At 47.4% G+C, this 25,788-nt stretch overlaps 1 long non-coding RNA gene across 1 annotated transcript in view; it reads right to left on the bottom strand.

The window, feature by feature from the left end:
- LOC149452035 (uncharacterized) overlaps positions 1–12,509 on the bottom strand; it is an 89,227-nt gene extending 76,718 nt beyond the window's left edge. Inside the window, exons 1-2 of the long non-coding RNA XR_016314948.1 lie at positions 12,284–12,509; positions 11,927–12,201 (exon numbers count right to left, since the gene is read on the bottom strand). This is a non-coding gene — a long non-coding RNA (uncharacterized LOC149452035). The remainder of the gene's footprint in view (positions 1–11,926; positions 12,202–12,283) is intronic.
- Positions 12,510–25,788: the final 13,279 nt, after the last annotated feature.

Raw genomic sequence — 25,788 nt, forward strand, 5'->3', positions numbered from 1 at the left:
GGCCCTGGGGCCCCAAGGCATGGCAGTTTTTCTGACAATAGTCAGAGGAAAAACTAAGAGACCCGGTTTTCCAGTTGATCTGGGGGTTGTGGGCCTGCAGCCACGGAAGCCCCAGAATCACTGGAAAAAGGGGTGACGCAATAGCGTCAAAATGTAACAACTCCTGGTGGGAGCCCAATATGGTGGCGAGTATGGGAGGGGTTTCTTAGGTCAACTAAACCTGATTTTATCTGACAGCCATCAGCCAAGAACAAATTAAGCCCCCATTTCCTGGCCTGTAGTGGTATCCCCTGCTGGCGGGCAAAACCAAGATCCAGGAAGCGACTGCAGGCCCCCGAATCAATGATTGCAGTGGTCTGCACGGTTCTTTCCGGCAGCTGAAACAAGAGGGGTACCGCTAAGTAACTGGATTGACTTATGTTACTCAGAGACAAAGGAACTTTAGATCGTGACTTACGTGTCTTTACTGGGCAGTTCCGCACAGCATGCCCAGCTTCCCCGCAGTAAAAGCACAGGTTCCTAGCACGTCTTCTCTGGCGTTCCTCGGGGGTGAGGGCCTGCCGAGCCAATCCCAGCTGCATAGGCTCAGAAGTGTCAGTGGGAACGGCTGGTGGAACATCAGCAAGAACGGGGTGACCTGTGCCCCTGGAGGGTGTCCAAGTAGCTCCTTGACCCTGACCTGTCCTCTCAGACCGGCATTCCCGTAACCTGCGATCAATTTGTATCGCCAGGTCGATCAGATCCTTTAGGGACTCGGGGAGGCCAACCCGGGCTAACTCATCTTTAAGCCCCTCCGAGAGTCCGACCCGAAATTGGTGACGCAGGGCTGCGTCGTTCCAATGCGTGTCCCCTATCCATCACCTGAACTCCGAGGCATATTCCTCCGCAGCTCGACGACCCTGTCATAGGGCATAAAGGGTGGTTTCAGCCGAAACCACCCATTGGGGGTCGTCATAGAGGACCGACATGGCTTTAAAAAATGCGTCCAAAGTCTGCAATTGGGGGTCCTGCGTTTCCCTTAGTCTAAGGGCCCAATCCTGGGGTTCGTCTTGCAGCAAGGAAATTACAAACCCTACTTTGACTGACTCCGTGGTAAACGAACGAGGTTGTAAGTCAAAATATAAGTAACAGGCATTTTTAAATGTCCTAAAACGTGCTCGATCTCCCCGAAAACGTTCAGGCATGGGCACGCGGGGTTCGGCTGGTGGAGCTGCAGCCGCAGCCCCTATGGGCGATCCAGAAGTTACCTCAGCATCAACAGCTAAGGCCTGGCTCTGAGGGAGGTCCCCAGACACAGTTAAAGTGTCAAACCGATCTTCCAATCGGGCGCATTTGTCCTGCAGGGCAGTTACTGCCTGCGTCAGGGCGGACAAATGTTGACACATCACTTCAAAGGGGGAAGGATTCCCTCCAGACTCAGTCATGGCCGAATGATACTGTAAGGGACTGCCTGACAGCACCTCTATCAATCCCCTGGCAGAGCCTCCCCAGAGTGCGGAGTCTAAGCACCGGAGCACTTGTTCACCAGGGCCCCTGATGGTGGGGATGGACTTGGAGCGCTCCGGTACCAGGTCGCAGCTGCTAGGTATCTCCAACAGGGGTAGAGGAGTCTGACAGGAGCTCCAGGGGGCTAAGAGTCTGATGTGAGGGAGCCTAGTGATCCCTGCGGGATGGATGAGCTAAATCAGTCATACAGGCCGGGTCGGTAACTAGCGGGTCGGTGAGGTACAAAACGGTAGGCAAAGGATAGTCGGGTCACACGCAGGGTCAATACCAAAAGATCAGATTTAAAGGGGAACATCCAGGAGCAGAGTCAGGCAGGCCAAGGGTCAGGACAGGAGAAGGCAGCAAGGTCAAACAATCCAGATCAAGATACTCACAACACAGGTAACAGCATACAAAGACCATTCGGCAACAAGTGTTTGTGCAGAGCTGGTTTAAATAGCCCGCCCTGCACCTGACAGGCGCCGCCTAGGTCCTAGTGCTTGCCTAGTACTGTCAAGACGACGGGTGCGCCTGGGTCCTAGTGCCCTGCCACCTACACGTCTTGGCAGACACCTACGCCTGTGTAGACCCATGCGTCGCGATGGTCCCTGACAGTTACCATGCCGGTAAAAAGAACCCCAACCCCGCTGTAAGGCTCAGCCGCAAGAGACCAGTAAGAGGGCCCACGCCTCCACTCCTGCTTGGCCAGGTGTATATCCGCCAAGCTGGGCAACCTGGTCTACTGCAAAAAGAAAATATCAGCATCCATACCACTGATCAAAAATAAGGCTGTTTCTCGTGCACTTACAGATTTCAGGCTGGCAACATTAATGGTTGCCACCTTCAACGGAGCGGGAACTGCCATTAAGGAGATTGAGAAAGGCGTTTCTTGACCTTCCTTCTGGACTTTCGAGCAGGATCCCGCACCCTCTTCAGGGACCCACCTCCCTCCTCATCCTCCATTGGGGACGTGGGGTCACTAGAAGCCCCCCCTTCCTCCTCCGACAGAGCCCCAAACCGATTATCCTGGGCCAAGTCTTCCACCTCCAAGGAGGAGACTGACCCCGCCTCAGAAAGGACAGGCTGATTCCGCTTCCCCACAAGAGACCAACCCTCCTCCACCTGAACCCCATCCCGCTCCTCCCAAACAGGACCATGGGCCTCCCGAGGGACCCCCCCACTCCGCCTGCGAGGGAGAAGGACGGGGGGAACAGGCACAACAGACCTAGATCCTAACTCAACCACCCCCACTCCTTTGGCGGCCTCAACCAAATTTCCTCCCTCTCCTGGGAAGGGGGACAGGTGCTACAAAAGGGACTGCAGGGGACTCTACTGGATCAGGCTCAGCAGGGGTAACTGAAACGGGCTGGGCCTCAGGCGCCTCCCCTCCTGCCCCGGAAGACACTGCAGAAGCCACACCAGCCCTCTTCGCCCCCAACTCAGCCTCCTCAGCATCCATCCGGTCCAGCTCTGCTGCCAACTCATCTACAGGCAAGTTGCGTAGAGCCTCAGGACATTGACTATAGGAGTGTCCTTAAACACTGCAGAGATTGCAACGAATATGGTTGCAGTCCCTCGCCAAGTGACCGATTTCCTGGCATAGGGAACACCTAATAACAGGACAGGTGGCGGCGAAATGCCCCTTGCCACATCTGTGGCACACCCGAGGTTGACCCAGATAAAAAATGATCAGCCGGTCTTTCCCCAAGAAGGCCGAGGAGGGGATATGTTGCAGGACGTGACCGACCACCCTCAAACGGACATGTGCCGTCCATCCTCCCGTCCAGATCTTTCTATCATCTAAACTTTTCTTAAGGGGTCCCAACACATCTCCATATCTCCCCAGCCAGACAACTATATCTGAAGCCGGAACAGACTCGTTCCGGACGAGAATTGTCACCTTTTTAATCACGTTCTGACGTGAAATAAGCTTTGGGGTGAGACCCGCCCACCTGGGGCTTTTCATGTAGGTGGCCTCGAATTTTTGCCAGGAAAGGTCGAGCTGATCTGCCCTTACAAAGGACAGGTCATACTCGCCCGTGCCCACTGGGGCAATGAAGGCAAAAATGTCAACCGCCCGGAATCCCATTTCTAGGACCCGGTCTATAACCTCTTTGCGGCTCAGAGGGGGACCCTCCCCGGTCCATTTTAATTGTACTACATTCCTGCGAACTGCAGATGTTGGCAGGTTCCCCGCCCTTGCTTGGAGTGGCCTAGCTGACTCCTGACCCCCTCTTAATGCCGCCGAATAACTCAAAGCGGGCCTGGTCATAGAGGTACCCACTGCAGAGGGACCTGAAACAAGAGGGACCACAGCCGGAGCAGCTGAGGCTGTAGAGCCAGCCCCAGATGAAACGGGCTCAGCAGAGGCCAAAGGCCGAGGGATTGGACCAGTAGAGGTGAGACTCCGCACCACAGACCCTGGGGAGACCTGAGCAATAGCAAGGGGACCAGGGGAACTAGGCACTGCACCAGGAGCAACCACCACCCCCAAGGGACTGGGACTAGGCGGGACCTGGACTGGAGCACTGACAGGGGCAGTAACACCAACCCCAGAACTTAGAGGGAACCCCCACCACAGACCCTCCAGAGACATGCATCCCCAGCCACTGCTACATTACCACCCAATGCGTAAGAGTCCTGCACCATGTCTTAACCGCCGGTTCTCCAGCTCTTTCCAGCAGGCCACTCTCCAGAGCGTTAGGCATACGCTTGAGCTTCTCATACACCGCCCACTCTGTTAGAACCGGCTTTGGCGGCTTCCGTGATGCCACTTCCTCCACTTCGCCATCAGACTTCTCCAAAGCAAAGCGAAAGGCATCCGCCTGTAGTACCTGCCCCACTTCCGCCTCAAAGCAAAGCTCTCCCGCTGCCTCCACTTCCTCCATCTGTGTCCCCCAATCAGCCGACTGCTGCTGCCCAAGGGGGAGGGAACCAGACTCTCCCGCACTCGCCGTGGCCACAGCGTCTTCCTTATTGGAATCAGTGCCATGCTGGGAAGATGCAGCGGGCTCAGCTGGCCCCTGCACCTGCTCACCTTCCACCATGAGCTCCTCTGACAATTCCTCCTCAGAGGAGGCCTCCTCCACCGGGCCCCTCACAGCTGCAACACTGCGGCTTCTTGCTGCCTTGAATCTGGCGTCATTCTGGTACTTTTCCCAGAGGATTCCACTCTTGCGCTTTAGCGCCGCCACATATTTTTCCTGCAGGGAAACACGCTGCTTCAATGCTTCCAGGCCTGGCTTCATTGCCTCACGTTTGGAGCTCCATACACGTTCATACTGTGACCGAAGCTTCTTCAGCTCCAAACTGAGCTTACCGAGCTTGGCCTCTTCCTTCTCCACCGCCTTGGCCCGGGTAGCCACACGGACCCGATACTGTGAGTAGTTCTCACCCTTCCTAGGGGCCGCTCCCAGGTCCTCCACTGGTGGAAAGCTGGGACCGGTACTAAGCCCCTCAGGGGACCCTCCTCCTGCAGGGCCAGGCCCAGGCCCAGGATCCGCCATCCTTCCTGGGCTGGCTGGGACACTCAAGCCCCTGGTTTTTCAGGCCTTTCTGGAGCTCAGCAGAACACAGTTCAATACAGCCTCTCCCCACAGTGTCAGAAATGCACTTCCTGGTTCCAGGTTGGAGCAACTCCCTAAGCAAGCTGGAAAGTTTTATAATGGCCTTAATGAGCCCACTACCTTCAGCTGGGCTCATTAACTCAGTGCTGAAGGACTCAGCACTTCCCTCTAGTGGAACAAATCCCCATAGAGTCTAAACCTTGGACAAATGTATCGTCCATCCAGGACGCGACCAGGTGATTTCACCTGCCTACTGTCACAATAGATATATATATATATATATATATATATATATACACACACACATATATACATACATACATACATACACAGTGGTACCTTGACCTACGAGTTTAATTTGTTCCATGGCCGAGCTCGTAGCTCAATTTGCTCGCACATCAAATCAATTTTCCCCAATGAAAATAATTAAAATGCTCTTAATTCGTTCCAACCCTCAAAATGCATTTCTAAATAACAAATAGTGTATAGAAACATAATAGAAAGAGTATGTAAAGACATAATAAGGTCTTATACAGTGTACTTACCTTGATTTCTTCTTTTTTCTTATCTTAATTTTCATCACTGTCTTCGCTTTCACTGTCTTGGCTCTCTCACTGGCTTTTTCACTGGTTCTTTCATTAGTTCTTGGCTTTTTCACCACACTTTCCTCACTTTCAATTAAAGGCCTTTTCTTAATAAACCTGTCCAAGGAGGTCTGTTTTATTCTCCCTTTCAGAATGTTTCAGAAACGAGTTAGGCAAATGTCATTAAATAGCGCTGTTGCACGACTAGTTGCAAGTTTTTCAGGATGTTTCTTTTCTACATAATCTGCAACCTTCTCCCACATTGCCAAAATTTCCTTGAGCTCTTTTGTATTGATGACCTCTGCCTCTGTCTCCTGTACCTTGGAACTAACTTCACTTAACGCCTCCTTATGCCGCTGCTCTTGTAGTTCCTTTAACTCCTCAGTCGTCAGTTCTTCGGAGTGCTCCTCAACGAGCTCGTCGATGTCTCTTTCATCCACCTCCACACCTATAGTCTTTCCAGTGGACACAATCTCTTCCTCCACTGGCTCTTTGGGTTCAGGTTTGAAACCTTCAAAGTCCCTTTCAGCCACAACTTCAGGCCACAGCTTTTTCCATGCAGAGGTCAAGGTCCTTTTTGTAACCCCCTGCCAGGCAATATCGATGATTTTGAGGCCTACCACGATATTAAAATGGTCCTTTCAAAACTCTTGAAGGGTGAGGTTTGTACTCTTCGTCACCTCACAGCAACGGTGGAACAGGTGCTTGGTATAGAGCTTTTTAAAATTGGATATTACCTGCTGGTCCATTGGCAGGATAGAGGTGGTGTTCCAGAAAAGCAGAAAACACTCACCCTCTGGTTTGAGGTAAATACGTGAAGAGACCATAAACACGTGAAGAGACCATGAGAAGACCGAGAGCGTGTGTTGGAGGCGTATCTCGGTGTGTCTCAGAGGCTGGGATGCTGTGGCGTCACTGCTCACTACGCCATCTAGCAGTGCCGTCTCCAGCTTGTACCTCAATTTTTTGCTCGCGTAACAAAACAAGTGGCTTTTTCTCCCAGGAGTCCGCATTTCCCATGGGCCCAAGCAGCCAGTCCTTCCACCGCATCCATGTCCAGGGGGATGGACACTTCAGCCACTTTGGCCCTTTGGTCGGCTATAGAATTAACCAGATGTTCTAATGAGTCAGTCCAAAAATGGGCATCCACATGATGCACCGTGATGGTGCCTTGGTGTGCTAAGTCCCAAATTTGCTGCCACAATTTCTTTCCCCACACTTCTTTAAAGTGATTCATAAAATCTTTAGCAGCCCACATGGACAACCATATAGCCAAGCCATTAGCCACTGACCATGAGTCTGTATACAGGTGACATTGACCAGGCATTTCTTTTACAAGGGCTAAATACACTGCATACAATTCTGCATATTGGCTGCTCTTCCCTTTTCCTTCTTCCTGCAAGAATCGTTTGTTGAAAGGCCTGTAGGCCATAGCTTTCCAGTGGCGCTCTGCTCCTTTGTATTTAGCAGAGCCATCAGTGAATCAAGCATGTTGTTGCTCTTCCGGTGTGAGTTCACTGAAAGGCTTACCCTATTTCACAGGTGATTCCACTTGCGGATGTGGATTATCTAAAGGGGTTGCTAGGGCCTCACGTGCTACCTGTTTATGAAGAGTAGAGACACCTGCAAGCCCTACTATAGCCCTATCTTGTATGTACCATTTCCATTTAATGACACTGGCCTCTTGGGCAAGGCCAATCTTGTGAGACTTTGGGGAACTCATTACCCACTGCATAATTGGGATTTCTGGTCTCAAAAATCACAGCATGATTTAATGTCCATTGTTCTGCTTATATCAGTGCCCAATAGCAAGCTAGCAGCTGTTTCTCAAATGCAGTATATCTTTCTCCTGCCTCTGACAATTTACGGGTCCAAAATCCCAAATGGACCAGCTTCCTGTTCTGTTTTTGCCATAAGCTGCAGTTAGCCCACTTATCCTGCACCGACACTTGCAATTATACATCCCCAGGGCATAAGGGCCATAAGTCCAGAGCTTGCTGGACTGTTTGTATGTTTCAAAAGCCAACTGTTGTTCCCTCCCCCAATCAAATTCCTTCTTTTTACAGGTAACTTGATATAGGGGTGCTAAAACCTGGCCCAAATGTGGGATGTGTTGTCTCCAAAATCCAAAGAGCCTAATGCATCTTTGTGCTTCAGTTTTATTTTGCGGCTCTTTAAAATCTAGTATTTTCTGTTTAACTTTGGGGGGTGTTTCTCTGTTTCCACAGTGCCATTGAATACCCAGAAACTTCACTGTTTGTGAGGGACCTTGTATCTTATTTGGGTTAATCTCCCACCCTTTTTGTTTCATAAGGTCAATTATCATGGCTAGAGTGTCTGCTACCCTCTGAGCCTTGAATGAGATTGTCATCTGTGTAATGTTGTATCTGTTGACCTAAGAGGGAGGGTTAGCTCCGCCAGATGTTCTGCCGCCAGCCGGTAGGAGATGGTGGGAGAATGTACATAGCCTTCGGGTAACTTGGTAAACATAAACGGTCTGCCTTTCCAGGTAAAACTAAATTGTTCCTGGCTCACTTCAGCTATAAGAATGGTGAAAAAGCCCTGAGCCAGATCTAAGGCCCCATACCAAACATCTGAGTGTCTTTGTATGTTTTGTATAATTGTGACCACCTCAGGAACTGCTGCTGTCATTGGTGGGGGTCACCATATTGTTTGCTCGGTAGGCCACGGTCATGCAGTACGTACCGTCCGGTTCATGCAATGGCCAAATAGCTGAATTCCAAGCAGAGGTAATTGTCTTTATAACTCCTGCTTTGAGGAGGCCCTCAATTGTTTGAGTAATCTCCTTATGTCCCCCAGGTATGAGATACTGTTTTGTGTACACCTTTTGTGTTGCAGGGGGCAATACTACTGGTGGTATCTGTAATGTGCCTACCAATATGTCCTTAGCCTCCCCTAATCTAATTTCAGCTTTGTGAACTGCAAATGCATAAGTGCCATCTGTTAAATGCAAGGTCATACTTCTCAGGATGTCCATCCAATTAATGTATTCCTTGATTGGCACAATCAAAACTCTGTAATTTTTACAAGGGTTTTTTCCTATCTGTAATTCTACCTCAGTACTAACGTCTTTTACCTCCTAGTCCTGTGACTACTGCTGGGATTCCTTTGTGGTTTCTAGGGTCTCCATAAAATTAATGTGGCCTCCGCTCCCATATCCACAAGTGCCCTGTCTGAATATTACCCTTCCGCCAGCAGATAGTTAACTCCACATGGGGGCAGGTTTCAGCATTAAAAAAAATATGAATTGGGGAATCTACCGAATTTACTTGCTGAATACTTAGGGCATGCAGGGCTTGGCCACTATCCTATTTGGGAAGAGCATCTAGCTGCCCACTAGCTTCAGCTTCTTCCAACAGCCTGTCAAGTAATTAAAGTAAATGGCATTTTCTTTAATGGTTTCCTCAATTATTTTGTTATGGTGTTGCAAGATCTCCTCCCTGTTAGCATCAGAGCCTGAGCAGGCCAGAGCGTCCAAGGCAGCATCCAGCCTTTTCCCCAAGATTTCAAGTTTATGCTCTGACCCTTCCAACTGCTGGGGAGTTACAACTACAATGGGTGCTGGGCATTGAGGGAGTACACTGCCCACTGTTACTTTAGGGAGTGACAAATCCAGAGCTGGAGAAGGCGGTGGGGCTGAGGGCACAGTGGGATAAAAGGAGACTTGCAACCCCTGTGTCCCCAAAAGAAGGCAGTTTAAATGGGGACAAATCCATGGGTGGGGCTGATGGGCTTACAAGGTCTGGTTTCTGTCTCATATTATTCACCTTTTTCTTATGCAATCCATTCTTTTTATACAAAGCATAAAGTTTTTCTGTGTTCATGCCATCTATCTGCTGTCTAGATACATCATTCTTTATTAGTGAAGAGAACAGCTCACTACGGCGAAGCATGTGGTTCCCCTCACTATGCCTCCGGGGCTGATTAGCCTGTGGTCTAAAAAACTGAGTGTGCCATGGAGCATGCAGTTCCTCTTTTTCAGACCATTCCCCCATCTCTTCTAACTGTAGTAAGGATTCAGCAACCGGGCCTATTCCCCACAACCCTGGTCGGTGGTTGTGGGGATCTGCGGGCAGGGGGGCTGTCAGGGATCACCACGAATAACGAGTCTGCACATGCGTAGGTGTCTGACAAGACATGCAGGCAGGGGGGCACTAGGACTCAGACGCACCTGTCACCTATGACGGCGCTGGCAGGCACTAGAACCCAGGCGCGCCTGTCCCCGATGGGCAGGCTATTTAAACCAGCCCTGTACAGACACAAGTTGCCGTTTGGTCTTATTGTCCTGTTCCTGTATTCTGATCCTGTGAAGCTTCCTGTTGCCGACCTCTGCATTGATCCTGACCCTGCTGATTGTCTCCTGCTTGACCCCTGGCTTGACCCGACCATTCTTCTGCCTGATCCTCTGTACCATGCTGCCCGTTAGTTGCTGAACCCGGCTCATGACCCTGACCATTCTCTGCCTGCTCCTCTGGTACCTCGCTGCCCGCACGTTGCTGACCTGGCCTGCCTGACTACTCCTTACGTTACCCTGACGATCCATCCATCCATCCCGCATGGATCTGTCCCTGTTACCAGGCCTGCCAGCCTCTTCACGTCAGGCTCTATTTCCTGCACACCCCCGACGGTGCTCTCTACCACTGCCGGACGTACTCGGGGGTCGCGACTTAGTCTCAGTCTGCTCCAAGTTCATCCCCACCATCAGGGGCCCTGGTGAATAAGCAGATTGGGACTTAGACCCCGCGCCTTGAGGAACCCAGCGCTGTGGGTTGCTAGAGACTCCGCCAGACGGTGCTTGACAGTACCAAATGGCCAAATGTCAAAGCCTGGAAGAGGACCATCCCCGTTGGAGGACATAAGCCAGCACTTGGCGGCACTGACCCAGGCAGTAAAGACGCTGCAGGAGGGGTATACCCATTTGGAAGGACGGATCCAGACGTTAACTACATCCACCCCTGCATCCCTGGATTCGGGTCCCTCATCGTCGGCCGGAAGTCCCTCGGAAGCACCTGCCGGAGCAGCGGCCTCTGTGCCTTTACCGGAACCTCGTGTGCCGATACCGGAACGGTTCAATGGGGACCACACTAAATTCAGGGCCTTCCGCAATGCCTGCCAGCTATATTTCAGTTTGCAGCCACGGACATTTTCCACAGAATCCGTGAAGGTGGGATTCGTTATTTTGCTGCTGCAGGACGAACCCCAGGCCTGGGCCCACCATTTACTGGAGACCCGTCAACCAAAGTTGGAGTCGGTATTGACCTTCTTTGAAGCTATGGCGCTTCTCTATGATGACCCACAATGGACAGCATCAGCCGAATCGGCCCTACAAACACCCCGGCAGGGTCGCAGGGCAGCTGAAGAATATGCTGCGGAATTCAGACGCTGGATGGGGGATACGCAGTGGAACAATGCGGCCCTGCGCCACCAGTTCTGCATAGGTTTGTCCAAGCCACTGAAGGATGAATTAGCCAGAGTGGGCATACCAGCCACATTGGAGGACCTCATCACTCAGGCTATCCAGATTGACCGACGGTTGCGGGAACGCAGGATGGAAAGGTCCGGCCAGGGTCAGAGACCTACGTATGTGTTACCCCACGTCCCAGTGCAGGCCGCTCTGCCGACTGGGAATCGATACCCGGAGATAGCAGACGCGCCTGAACCCATGCAGGTGGGGTTAACTCGTCCCTCATTGACATTCGAGTAACGCCAGAGACGCCGGCTCAGCAATCTTTGCCTGTACTGTGGGGAAGCGGGCCATATGGTACGTTCCTGCCCAGCGAAACTGGGTAAGTGTGCATCTGTGTTTTCTGCCGCATCTTCCACTTACGTTAATAGTTCTAACTACTTAGAAGTACCTATCCCTTTCCAGCTACCCGGAAGGACCGTATCAGCGACGGCAATCGTTGATTCCGGAGCCTGTAGCTGCTTTGTAGACCTAGGTTTTGCAGCACAGCATCAGATCCCCCTACAAACCAAAGAATGTGAATTGAACATCTTTTTGATGTAGAAAAACGAGCGCTAGATCTATGTATGTGAAGCAGCTAGCATGAAAAGGCAATACCTCAAAAACCTCTTATAAGCAAAATATAAATAAAGTGCATGCAGCGCTAGAATGAAATATGATTAATAATACACCTAAATTCACATATAAGTGAGAATCGGCCAAAAGTTCGATTATTCCATACATAAGGTGATGACGAGTGACAGTCTGTCTGACGTAAGGCAATATTCGTGACACTGGTGGTAAGCGTGAGAATGAGTTACACTAACCAGATAGCGCTATATTAAGCGCATGTAGATAATGAAATCATCCAAGTAGGACATCTGGACCCGGGTAATCTGACGAGCAGCGACAGGAATCACAGCATGTCCGGCAGGCTTCTAAATGACCGAACTCTGATCGGAGACCACCGGAGGGAGCCAGCAACCAGGATGTCATCAAACCTTCTATGAACCAGGTATCCAGGAATGTGTAGTATATTCAGCAGGATCATCAGAGAAAAACTGGGCTCTGAAATGCATCTGACGATTCCCTTAGGGATAGGCTCAAAAGAAAATACAAAAGGAGTATCTTAGTGCACTACTGCTTTTATTAAGTATAAAGTAATGACAAGAATAAAAACTTACATGTATAGATATAATTGGCCTGAAGACCAGCATAGAGTATAGTGACTTCTCCTGTTATGCACAGCATAGAGTATCCACGTGGAATAAAAAAAAAGTCACTGAGGGCAGCTTTCTGACATGTTTCGTGCTCTAGCACGTTATCAAAGAAGGCTGACCCCCTCAGTGACTTCTCCTGTTATGCAAAGATGACAGCTGCACATCAATTAGCGGTGATTGCCGCTCCGGCCGTTCGCACATGTGCAGATCGCGCTAGCGGCGGCCATTTTGTTGAAGACCCATGTTGATTATAGTCTGGTATTGCAGACATGGCAAATCAATGGAAGGAGTGTGGAGGTGATCTCTCTACTTCCTCCTTTATTCGGCATAATGTTCTTGGGATAAATTTATTGCCATATGGTAATCATATGTCAAGCAGAGATTACTGCAGATTACTGAAACTCTTATTTGGTCAAAGTTTTAATTTAGAATTCTCTATCATGCAGGGCCAGATTACTTAAAATTGAATAGAGGAAAAAGCATATGTATTTTTCTTTGGCAGCACTTGTAGTACTACAGGTACCAGCGGATCTTTAGATAGCATATACACTCTAATATGTATAGTGAGCATTAATAATGATTACAAGTATGTTATATGTAAAACAACAGTGTATACAGAAAACGTATACATATATATAATATTATGTATAGAATCTTAAATATAAATATAAAACAAATAGTGCACATCATAAAATATACCTAAAATGGATAATAATAATAATAGCAGGAATCTTCATAAAAATGCATGCATATGTAGGCATCCATAGACATCCTAGTCTTATTCGTAAGATGTTAGTTTCACATTAAATAAGGATGTGTTATCATCTATACTCGACTATGTACTCAGTATTTATTTCTCTGCAAGCTGAGTAGGTTTAAAGAACAGGTACCAAAAAGAACCAGTTGTGAATAAAAATAGTTGCAATGCACACAACTCTATATATTAATAGAGTGCTAGATCTTCCAATATTCTTAAAAAATATCACTATATAATAAAATCATTAAAAGTGAAACATAAAATAGTATGCAGGGTAGTGTGCATACTATTAAAGCGTTGCCCTAAGAAAATGTTCCTAATAATGGATCAAACCCTTTAAGTATAACTATCTTATATGTATGCAGAGTAAATATAGAAACCATATACACCCCTTTCCCTTTCTGTGGTAATTAATAACTTCAAGATATATAGTATATGGGACATATTTTTATCAACTAGTATCTATAAAGCAATTAATGTCCCACTCAATGTTAAGGCCATCTGGTGCTGAACTATGTAATGTATATATCCACTTCGTTTCCAATCTAGATACGACTCTACGTTTACAAATGCCTCTCCAATGGTTATTAACGATATCAATACCGGTAAATTTGAGACTGTGTGGATTTTTATTATGAGGCACACGAAAGTGCATGGATACAGAGTGGTCTTTATATCCTTTTTTAATATTGGTTAAATGCTCTCTTAACCTGTCTCTCAATCTTCTCGTAGTTCTGCCTATGTATTGCTTACCACAGGAACACTCAAGTAGGTACACTACATGGGTGCTATAACAGGTTATTACCTTTTTTATGGCGTATGTTTTGCCAGTAACATTCGATCGAAAACTTTTTATCGGCTTTTTATGAATGCCATTACAGACACAGAGCATACACCGGTTACATGGATAAAAACCTTGATGATTAAAAGTAAAAGAGAGCTGTCTAGGTGGATTGACAATGTTTGGTGCTAAAATATTTCTTAATGGGAGAGCTTTTCTGAATGTAATTTCTGGATGGTCTGGTAGCCTTCCTCCCAATATAGGGTCATTTTTCAATATAGACCAATTTTTCTTAATAATATTAGAGATCTTTTTATGGTGAATGGAAAATTCGGTAATAAACGGGCAAAATCTTTCCTTTTGATGTTTAACTTTGGGAATCAAAAGGTCCTCTCTATCAAGATTACCCACCTCTTGGATTGCTTCATCTAGAGTGCTGGTGTTATAGCCTTTCTCTACAAACCGTGATTTTAAAATGTTTGCTTGAATACTATAATCTTCCATCCTGTCACAGTTTCTACGGATACGTAGAAATTGTCCCTTGGGAATGCCATTTAGCCATCTTGGGTGATGGCAACTATTTTTTGGGATGAAACTATTATGATCTGTTACTTTAAAAAAACTTTTGGTTAAAACCCTGGTGCCTTCCCTAAAAAGTGTTAAGTCTAAAAAATGTATTTCCCAGTAGTTGCATTCGTAGGTCAAATTAATATTCAAATTATTACAATTAATTTTCTTTGTTGAGAAGAAGGATAAATCCCTAAGGCCCTGTGTGGACTACAGGGAACTAAATAAGATCATGGTAAAAAACCATTACCCACTTCCCTTGGTACCAGAAATATTTCAGAGGCTCAGGACAGCATCCATTTTTACAAAATTAGATCTAAGGGGCTTACAATTTGGTCCGTATTCGGGAGGAAGATGAGTGGAAGACAGCCTTCCGTACCAGGTTTGGGCATTTCGAGTATTTGGTCATGCCCTTCGGTCTGTGCAATGCCCAGCCACCTTTCAACACTTTCAACACTTCATCAATGATGTGTTCGGAGATTTTTTGGACGTTTTTGTGGTCATCTATGTAGATGACATCCTGATTTTCTCTGCGTCCCTGGAGGAGCATAGAGATCATGTTAGAAGCGTGTTGGGGCGGCTCCGTCAGCATGGGCTGTACGCAAAGGCAGAGAAATGCAGCTTTGAACAATGCAGCATCTCCTTCCTGGGACTAATCATCTCTACTACGGGAGTAGCCATGGACCCCCAAAAGATCTCTGCTATTTTGGAATGGCCGGTGCCGGCTGACAAGAAGGCAGCGATTCATTGGCTTCGCCAATTTTTATAGAAACTTTTATCAAGAACTTTTCAGGCCTCGTGTCCCCCATCACCCAACTCACCAGACAAGGGGTGCGTTTTAGGTGGACACCTGAGGCACAGATGGCCTTCGAGTGCTTGAAGAGGCTGTTCACCGAGGCCCCCATACTGAGCCACCCGGATTCCTCGTTACCCTACATTCTGGAAGTGGATGCATCTGAGAATGCGATAGGGACTGTGCTTTCCCAGAGGAAGGGCGTCAAGGAACTGATGCACCCTGTGGCCTTCTTCTCCAGAAAACTCTCATCTGCAGAGAGGAATTATGATATTGGGGACCGGGAACTTCTGGCCATCAAGGCAGCATTAGAAGAGTGGAGGTACCTACTGGAAGGAGCCACACACCCAATCCTGATCTTCACTGACCACAAGAATCTGGAATAACTGAGGACGGCGAAGCGCTTGAGACCACGTCAGGCTAGATGGGCACTCTTTTTCTCAAGGTTTGTGTTCCATATCACATACAGGACAGGATCAAAGAACACAGAACCCGAAGCGCTCTCGTGTATGTTTGAAGACCCTGAAGAAACCCACAAACCGGACACCATCCTGTCTGCAGGGAATTTCCTTGCTCTACAGACCGAGCTACAGTCCCAGCTACAGGCTGCATCTGTAGGGATGCCAAGTCCACCAGGGGTTTCTTTACAAAGTAAGGAAGGACTTTTGTGGAAGGAGGGATGGATCATGGTGACTGAAGAAACCCATACCGCAGTCTTTGGGCCACTGCCATGATCACCCTCTGGCTGGCCACTTCGGGGTACGGAAGACCTTGGAACTGCTGCAACGTGTGTTCTGGTGGCCAAGCATGACTAAAGATTGTGAAGCGTACGTGAAGACTTGTGCGATCTGCCAGAGGAACAAGCCCACCAGGAGCAAGGCCTGGGGTCTGCTACAACCCTTACCAATACCTAACAGGCCATGGGAAATTATTTCCATCGACTTCATCGTGGGGCTTCCACCATCCGAAGATCACACTGCCATTTTCGTGATTGTGGACCGCCTGTCCAAGATGGCCCACTTCCTGCCCCTGAGAAACACGCCATCGGCTGCGGAGACAGCACAAGTCTTCGTGAGGGAAGTGGTGAGACTTCATGGGTCCAAAAGGACATTGTCTCAGATAGAGGGGTCCAGTTCACCTAAATTCTGGAGAGCACTGTGCGAGACCCTGGGAATCAAGCTGTCGTTATCATCGGCATCGGCATATCATCCACAGACCAACGGGCAGACAGAACGCACAAACCAGACTCTGGAGCAGTACCTCAGGTGCTACACCTCCTTCCTTCAGGATGATTGGCTGAATCTCCTGCCACTGGCCGAATTCGCATACAACAATGCGAATCACTCTGCTACCCAGCAATCTCTGTTCTTCGCCAATTATGGATTCCATCCCACATTTCTACCCAACACGATTCCGGAAGTCCAGTGCCAGCTACACAGGATATGCTACAGTTTTTCTCAGCAAACAAGATCTTACAAGAAGCTATCACAAAGGCCCAAGAAGATAATAAAAAGGCCTTCGACAAGAGGAGGAGAGGCGAACTCGTTCTGCACCCTGGGGACCAGGTCTGGCTAGCCACAACAAATCTGAAAATGTCTTGCCCATCAAGAAAATTAGGACCAAAATTCATGGGTCCATTCAGGGTGAAACGAAAGATTAACGAGGTGGCGTACGAACTCATACTTCCCGAATCTTTTAGAATACACCCGGTCTTTCACGTGTCCTTGTTGAAACCCGCAACACCGGATCCATTCCTGGACCCGGAGATCTAGACCCCCGGAGGCCATAACCATTGATGAGGAAGTAGAATTTGAAGTAGAGGCAATCATAGATTGCAGGAAAAGGGGCGGGCAGACACAATTCCTGATTAAGTGGAAGGGTTATGGTCCAGAAAAGAACTCATGGGAGCCAGCCCAAAACGTTCACGCCCCTAGACTTGTCCAAGAGTTTTTCACAGCCACCCACAGAGGAGAGATCGGTTGGGCAGCCAGAGGCTGCCAGTAGAGTGGGGGGGCAATGTCAGGGATCACCGCGACGCATGAGTCTGCACATGCGTAGGTGTCCGACAAGACATGCAGGCAGGCGCGCACTAGGACCTAGGCGCGCCTGTCACCTATGACGGCGCTGGCAGGCACTAGGACCCAGGCGCGCCTGTCAGCACCAGGTGGGCTATTTAAACCAGCCCTGCACCGTTTGGTCTTATTGTCCTGTTCCTGTATTCTGATCCTGTGAAGCTTCCTGTTGCCGACCTCTGCATTGATCCTGACCCTGCTGATTGTCTCCTGCTTGGATAATCTGTACCACGCTGCCCGTTCGTTGCTGAACCCGGCTCATGACCCTGACCATTCTCTGCCTGCTCCTCTGGTACCTCTCTGCCCGCACGTTGCTGACCTGGCCTGCCTGACTACTCCTTACGTTACCCTGATGATCCATCCATCCCGCATGGATCTGTCCCTGTTACCAGGCCTGCCAGCCTCACGTCAGGCTCTATTTCCCGCACACCCCTGACAGTGCTCTCTACCACTGCCAGATGTACTCGGGGGTCGCGACCTGGTCTCAGTCTGCTCCAAGTCCATCCCCACCATCAGGGGCCCTGGTGAATAAGCAGATTGGGACTTAGACCCCGCGCCCTGAGGAACCCCGCGCTGTGGGTTGCTAGAGACTCCGCCAGGCGGTGCTTGACAGGGGCTTATAAGTATCTGGAAGCCCCCTTTAACAAGGGGGCCCCCAGATCCTGGCCCCCCCTAACGTGAATGAGTATGGGGTACATGGTACCGCTACTAATTCACAAAAAAAACAAAAGTGTAGTGTAACAAAAGACAGGACACCGTCTTTGACAAGTCCTTTAATAAAAGAAAAATCCCCCGAAGTAAATCCAACGTCAATCACAGTGTAAGGCGCCTGCGACCCGAAACTAGAAGAAAAAAAAAAGTTCCATTCCTGATGATGGTTGCTCAGCCGTATACTCCAAGGCTGGGTGACAGCTCTTAAATATGTAAGGGGCGGAGCCACCTAGGGACATTATCTGAGTGACCCCGCCCCATGTCACCTGCATGATGTCCCCGGAAATATGTAAAATCATTACAGAAATAATTATAAAGGATAAGAAACCAAAACAGAGTAAATAGAACTAAGGAAATTAAAATAGAATACATAAAGATATGCCTAGCTACAAATAGTGCTGTTTGTTAAACACAGTAGACGTGATCGAGTGCCGTCTGTCAGAGGACTCCACACAGAGATTTACTATTAAACAGCTTCTAAAAAGAAAGCGCCCACAGCAGACGGCTAAAATGTGTTCTGCAAAAAGTAGCGGTCGCTATTAAAAAGTAGATGTTAGCCCACAGAAATGTGCCTAGGCACATTAGTAAATGGGGGTCTGTATGTTGACTCCAGCCATCAAGAATGTGTACTCACCAAACAATTGGTACAATGGATTAAAACAGTCTATCCTCCCCAGTCTTGGACCAAGGTGTCTGGAGTGCCCCAAGGGTCAAAGGAAGATTGTATGACTTACTACAATCACTTTGAAAAAAGCTGTGGAATCAGCTAGTGGGGACATTACTAACAGTGCCCTATCACCCGTGTTGGGACATAGCTTCATTACTGGGTTGAGAGGAAAGATCAGGGAAAAACTGACTGCAAATCCAGACTGGAGAGATAAGCCCCTATCCTCTTTGTTGTCACTTGCAACTGCTATTGAAAGGAATATAGCTGGGATTCACAGAAACCTCAGAGGATTTGCATTGTCACTGATCAGTCGAACGGTGCAGATCTTGGCCTAAAACAGAAAAGGAAACCTGTCTGCTTCAACTGCAACAGACCAGGACACTTTAAGAGGGAGTGTAGAGCTCCAAGACAAAGTAGGCCATTGCGGCCTGGAAAGAATCTAAAAGAGACCCCAAGTGATGGGGAGAGCTCCCAGTGTTACCTGTAATCTTGACAAATGCGCAAGGAAGTGCTTATGTACAAATGCAACTGAATAATCAGACCCTAAATTGTTTAGTAGACACCGGGGCAGCTTGTTCTGTTTTTAAATCCAGTGAAGTCCCATTCAATCTTCCCATTCAAAATACAATTAGGGGAGTTGGTCTAGGGCAGGCCTTGACATTTCCACTCGCTTGCTTGCCAATGGTGAGTGGAAATTATGGTGGGGGTGAGTGTATCCCCCAGGGCCGTCTTGCTGAGCAGGCTCGGAGCTCAGGCCGGATCTGTCATTGGCACTGGGAGCCGTCAGACTGCTTGATAGCTGAGCGCAGTGAAAGCAAAGGAAAAAGTGTGTGCTGTGCTCTCTGCCTCCCCCTAGAGTGTAGCACCCAGCTCTGTGAGTGAACACCGAAGTACTGCAACTTTTTATAGGTGGGTGTGTGTGTGCCTACCTAATTTCAGCTCACTCTGGTCACATGATCCTCTACGTCAGCCAGGGGTGGCTTCAGGGGAGAGGAGAGAGCACTTAACTGTGTGTGTGTGCACATGTGTGTTTGTGTATGCATGTACATGTGTGTATCTATACATGTGTCTGCGTGTATGTACATGTATGTGTGTGTGTACATGTGTCTGTGTGTATGTGCATGTACATGTGTGTGTGTTTGTGTGTATGTACATACATGTGTCTGTGTGTACATGTGTCTCTGTATGTACATGTGTCTGTGCGTGTGTATTTATGTGTATGTACATGTATCTGTGTGCGTGTCTGTTCATGCCTGTGTGTGTATACATGTGTCTGTGTGTGTGTGTGTGTTTGTTGGTGGCAAGTAACTCTTAAGGCCTGGCTAGTACCTCAGGACTTGAAATTTTAAGCCCTGGTCTAGGGGTATATCATACCCCCTATTGGAAACAAATCCCACTAAAGTTCGAATTGGACCCAAACTGAAGCCTCCCAGCTCTTGAGCGATTCAGTTCCTTGCAATTTGCTGGGAAAAGATTTGCTCTCCCAAATGAGAGCACAAATACAATTTTCCGAGGATGGAGTGGAGGTGAACATACCTTCTGATCCGGACCAACATCAAATGGTAGAAACATTGCTTTGTGTAAATTGGAACTAAATACCAATATTACAGAGAGCTTGCCCAGTAATTTATCCGAAAGCACAAATTCAAATGTTTGGGCTAAATAGGGTAACACGGGACATATGATCCACTGCCCTCCTGTTAAGATCAAGCTGAAACCAGATGCTATCATTTATAGGTTACCACAGTATCCATTGAAACTGGCTCAAGTGGAGTCAATTATTTTTTTTTATTAATATTTTATTGAGTTTTTCATTTCATCTATTCCATCCATTACAAAAAGGATTCAATATAACTTATTCAATTATTTTCATTCAAAGTACAAAATTACAAAACCTCCCCTACCCCCCACCCATACCCATTCAATACTTTCCCTTCCCTTTCCCCCACCTCCCCCTCCCCTCGGCATCATTCCTCTCTCTTTTAGGATCCTGGGGTTTTCCTCCATTCCTATATACTTTCAATTAGATTGAGCTTCTTAAAATCTTTTTCCATTTCTCTCGAAACCACTCCATTTTGTCCTCATCTATGTGGTATAATTCCTCCATTCTATATATCTAATCTACCTTTCTAATCCAATCTCTTTTTTTTGCACTTCCTGTTCAAATGGATTCCACTGTTCTTTCTTCGTTAGGGGCCCACAGAGTTTTTCTATGAAATGTCTCATTTGTAAATACCGCCACTCATCTACTTTAGTGAACAACTCCTTCTTCTTTTTCATTTCTACTAGGGGACAGATTTTCTCGCCTTTCATTAGGTCTCTTAGTTGAGCATCTCCTTTTTTTTTATCCATCACCCTGCAACCTTTTCATTCCCCGGTGGGAAGAAATCTGTGTTTACGATAGGCATCAACATTGAGTTAAATTCCCATCCCATCTGTTTGTGCATTGTGTCCCAAACTCTCAAAACAATTCTTGTAAATATACTTGTGCAGCCTATCATTCCACGACAGTGGGGTGGTAACCATATTATCTTATCCAAATGTGTGTTACTTAACCACTAGCCTACAGGGCACTTATACCCCCTTCCTTCCCAGGCCAATTTCCAGCTTTCAGCGCTGTTGCACTTTGAATGAAAATAAGTGCGGTCATGCAACACTGTACCCATATGAATTTTTTATAATTTTTTTGTGACAGATAGAGCTTTATTTTGGTGGTATTTAATCACCTCTGGGTTTTTTATTTTTTCTTAAACCAAAAACCACTGAAAATTTTGAAAAAAAAAGTTTTTTCTTAGTTTTTGGTAAAAATTTTTGTAAATAAGTGATTTTTCTCCTTCTCTGCTGTGCGCTAATGAGGCTGCAGTGATGGGCACTGATAGGCTGCACTAATGAACACTGATAGGTGGCACTGATGAGGAGGCACTGGTAGGTGGCACTGATGGGCGCTGAAAGGCAGCACTCATATATGGCACTGATAGGCGGCACTGGTAGGTGGCACTGACAGGCGGCACTGACTGGCACTGTTAGGTGGCACTGACTGGCACTGTTAGGCGGCACTGATAGGCAGCACTGACTGGCACTGATGGGTGACACTGAAAGGCAGCTCAGATGGGCACTGATATGTGGCACTGAAATGTGTCACTGATGTGGCACTGTCAGATGGCATTGATGAGCACTGAGAGCTGGCAATGATGGACACTGACAGGTGGCGCTGCTGGGGCTACACAGATCATCAGGGCACACTGATCATTAGTGCCCTGATGATCTGTGCACATGTCCCCTCCGAGGAATGCTGATTACCGGTTCTCCTCTCCTCACAAGCTGTCAGCGTGACAGCTCGTGGGGAGAGAAATGCAGATAACCGGCATTTCCCTGTTTACATGTAATCAGCTGTGATTGGACACAGCTGATCACATGACCGAGCTGACGTCTTCAGCTTTTTCCGTGGATCGGTGATCCGCTGTGTCCGAGGGAGCCGCACATGCGCGGTTTGAATGGGAGGACGTCATATGATGTCCTCCCAGAATGAGAGAACCACCTTGCGTCCTTCATATTACTACAGTGAGGAAGTATTTGAACACCCTGCGATTTTGCAAGTTCTCCCACTTAGAAATCATGGAGGGGTCTGAAATTCACATTGTAGGTGCATTCCCACACTCTGAGAGACAGAATTTTAAAAAAATTCAAGAAATCACATTGTATGATTTTTAAAGAATTTATTTGTCTTGCACTGCTGAACATAAGTATTTGAAGACCTGAGAAAATCAGTGTTAATATTTGGTACAGAAGCCTTTGTTTGCAATTACAGTGGTCAAACGTTTCCTGTAGTTCTTGACCAGGTTTGCACACACTGCAACAGGGATTTTGGCCCACTCCTCTACACAGATCTCCTCTAGATCTGTCAGGTTTCGGGGCTGTCGCTGAGCAACACGGAGTTTCAGCTCCCTCCAAAGATGTTCTATTGGATTTAGGTCGGGAGACTGGCTAGGCCACTCTAGAACCTTGATATGCTTCTTACGGAGCCACTCCTTGGTTATCCTGGCTGTGTGCTTTGGGTCGTTGTCATGTTGGAAGACCCAGCCACGACCCATCTTCAATGCTCTGACTGAGGGAAGGAGGTTGTTGCTCAAAATTTCACAATAAATGGCCCCATTCATCCTCTCCTTAATACAGTGCAGTCGTCCTGTCCCCTTCACAGAAAAGCACCCCCAAAGCATGATGTTACCACCCCCATGCTTCACAGTAGGGATGGTGTTCTTGGGATGCAACTCATCCTTCTTTTTCCTCCAAACACGATGAGTGAAGTTTAGACCAAAAAGTTCTACTTTGGTCTCATTTGACCACATGACTTTCTCCCATGCCTCCTCTGGATCATCCAGATGGTCATTGGCAAACTTCAGACGGGCATGGACATGTGATGACTTGAGCAGGGGAACCTTCCGTGCAATGCATGATTTGAAATCATGACGGCGTAGTGTTCTACCGACAGTGACCTTTGAAACTGTGGTCCCAGCTCTCTTCATGTCATTGACCAGCTCCTCTCTTGTAGTTCTGGGCTGATTCCTCACCTTTCTTATCAGTGATACCCCGTGAGGTGAGATCTTGCATGGAGCCCCAGTCCGAGGGAGACTGACAGTTTGTCTTTAGCCTCTTCCATTTTCTAACAATTGCTCCAACAGTTGATCTATTTTCACCAAGCTGCTTGGCAATTGCCCCGTAGCCCTTTCCAGCCTTGTGGAGGTCCACAGTTTTGTCTCTGGTGTCTTTTGACAGCTCTTTGGTCTTGCCCATGGTAGTAGTTGGTGTCTGACTGACTGTGGGGTGGACAGGTGTCTTTAAAAAGCTCAGACAGGTGCTACTAAGTTAGATTAATGAGTGGAGTAGAGGTGGACCTTTTAAAGGCACTGTAACAGGTCTTTGAGAGCCAGAATTCTTGCTGTTTCTTAGGTGTTCAAATACTTATGTTTAGCAGTGCAAGACAAATAAATTATTTAAAAATCATACAATGTGATTTCCTGAATTTTTTAAAAAATTCTGTCTCTCAGAGTGGGAATGCACCTACAATGTGAATTTCAGACCCCTCCATGATTTCTAAGTGGGAGAACTTGCAAAATCCAGGGTGTTCAAATACTTCTGTTCCTCACTGTATATGGTGGACGGGAGTTGGTTAATGTGTTTTCTATATTTATCCAACTTTTCCTCTGTGCATTATGTGTCCAGTCAAAAATTTGTGCTATCAATACTGAGTTATAATATCTTTTAAAATCAGGAACACCCAATCCCCCATTTTCTTTGTCTCTGGTTAGAACTTCATAACTTATTCTAGGTTTTTTAGTTCTCCAAATAAACTTTAACATAATTTTTTTCATTATCTTAAATACTGTCCTGGCAGCTTTATTGGAATCATCTGAAATTTATATAAAATTTTTGGAACAATTTTTTTATTAGATTTATTCGTCCTATCTGTCAGGAATGGACTCAGCACTGGTGGTGGGACTCACCTGCTGTGTGGGCGGCAGTACCAGGGCTGACCAGCGGGTGCTCTCAGCAGCCAGAAGCTCACTCCTGCAATCAGCCAACACCTGGGACTGATGGCAGGAGGTGTATTTAAGGAATGGCCAGACCTGCAGTCAATGCCTTGGTGTATGTTTCCCATGAGCACCCTATACCGTGTATCCTGTGTTCCTGTTCTGCTGACTATCTGATTTGTTGCCGACCCTGCCTGATCCTGACCTCTGCTGACTTCTCCTGCTTGATCCCTGGCTTGCCTGACCATCCTTCTGCCTGATCCTCTGTACCGCGCTGCCCGTGAGTTACTGAACCCGGCTTGTGACCCTGACTATTCTCTGCCTGCTCCTCCGGTACCTCGATGCCCACGCGTTGCTGACCTGGCCTGCCTGACTACGCCTGACGCTACCCAGACGATCCATCCATCCATCCTGCACAGATCTGTCCCTGTTACCAGGTCTGCCAGCCTCTTCACGCCAGGCTTTCCCCCGGTACCTACCCTCGGCGGACCCCTCTACCACAGTTGGGTGCACTCAGGGGCCGCGACCTGGTCTCAGTCCTGCGCCAAGTCCTTCCCCACCATCAGGGGCTCTGGTGAAAAGGCAGACTGGGGCTTAGACTCCGCGCCCTGGGAAATCCTGTTCTGTGGGTACTAGAGATCCCGCCGGGCGATGCCTGACAGTACCTAACGGCCTGCCTGACCATTCCACCTCTCCAGCCCTGACTACGGCTGTGTTCCCACACATTTCTGGTCATACCCGGATCCTTAACACTATCCAAGATATACCACCTATGCCAAAATCTCTAATTTTATCGTTGATTTCATTTAATAATGGAATATAATTTGCTTTATATAGGTTCTTTAAGGAAATGGCTAAATTTATTCCCAAATATTTTAGTTCTTTTTCCTTCCACGAGAAAGAAAATTCTTTTTGTAATGCTTTTTTCTCTCCTCTTGAAAGACTTATATTCAAGATTTCTGTTTTAGTTGGATTTATTTTTAAGTCCCCATATTCCTCCAAAGTTTTCAATAAGTTGGGTAATGTTATCCTTGGCTTACCTACATAGAACAGCAAGTCATCGGCATATGCCGCTACTTTATGCTCTGTCTCTCCTATCCAAATTCCCTTAATATCTGTGTTTTTCCTTATTTTTGCTAGGAGGGATTCTAAAGACAGTAACAAAACCAGGAATTTTTCTCTTTTACTTTTTTGTATAAGCAATATTGATCTTAATATATTATCCCTACCCTCTCTCCCAGGGACAAACCCCACTTGATCCATATGGATCCACTCCAGCATTAAATCCTTTAACCTATTTGCTAAAACGTTTGCATATAGTTTAGTGTCTATATTTAGTAAGGATATTGGTCTATAGCTAGAGCATTGTGTACTATCTTTACCTTCTTTTGGTATTATTGTAATATGAACCTACAGGGATTCCTCCCTCATTTCTATCTCTCCTACCAATGCATTCATATATATATATTCAATTTAGGTATTAACTGATCTTTAAATTTCTTATAGTATCTCACAGTATATCCGTCTGGACCCGAACTTTTCCCTGCCCTAGTACTCTTCAATGCACTTTGGATTTCTTCTTCTGATATTGAT

Source organism: Staurois parvus, unplaced genomic scaffold, assembly GCF_062004578.1.
Source record: "Staurois parvus isolate SC_StPar_1 unplaced genomic scaffold, SC_StPar_1.0 ptg000501l, whole genome shotgun sequence".
NCBI lineage: Eukaryota > Metazoa > Chordata > Amphibia > Anura > Ranidae > Staurois > Staurois parvus.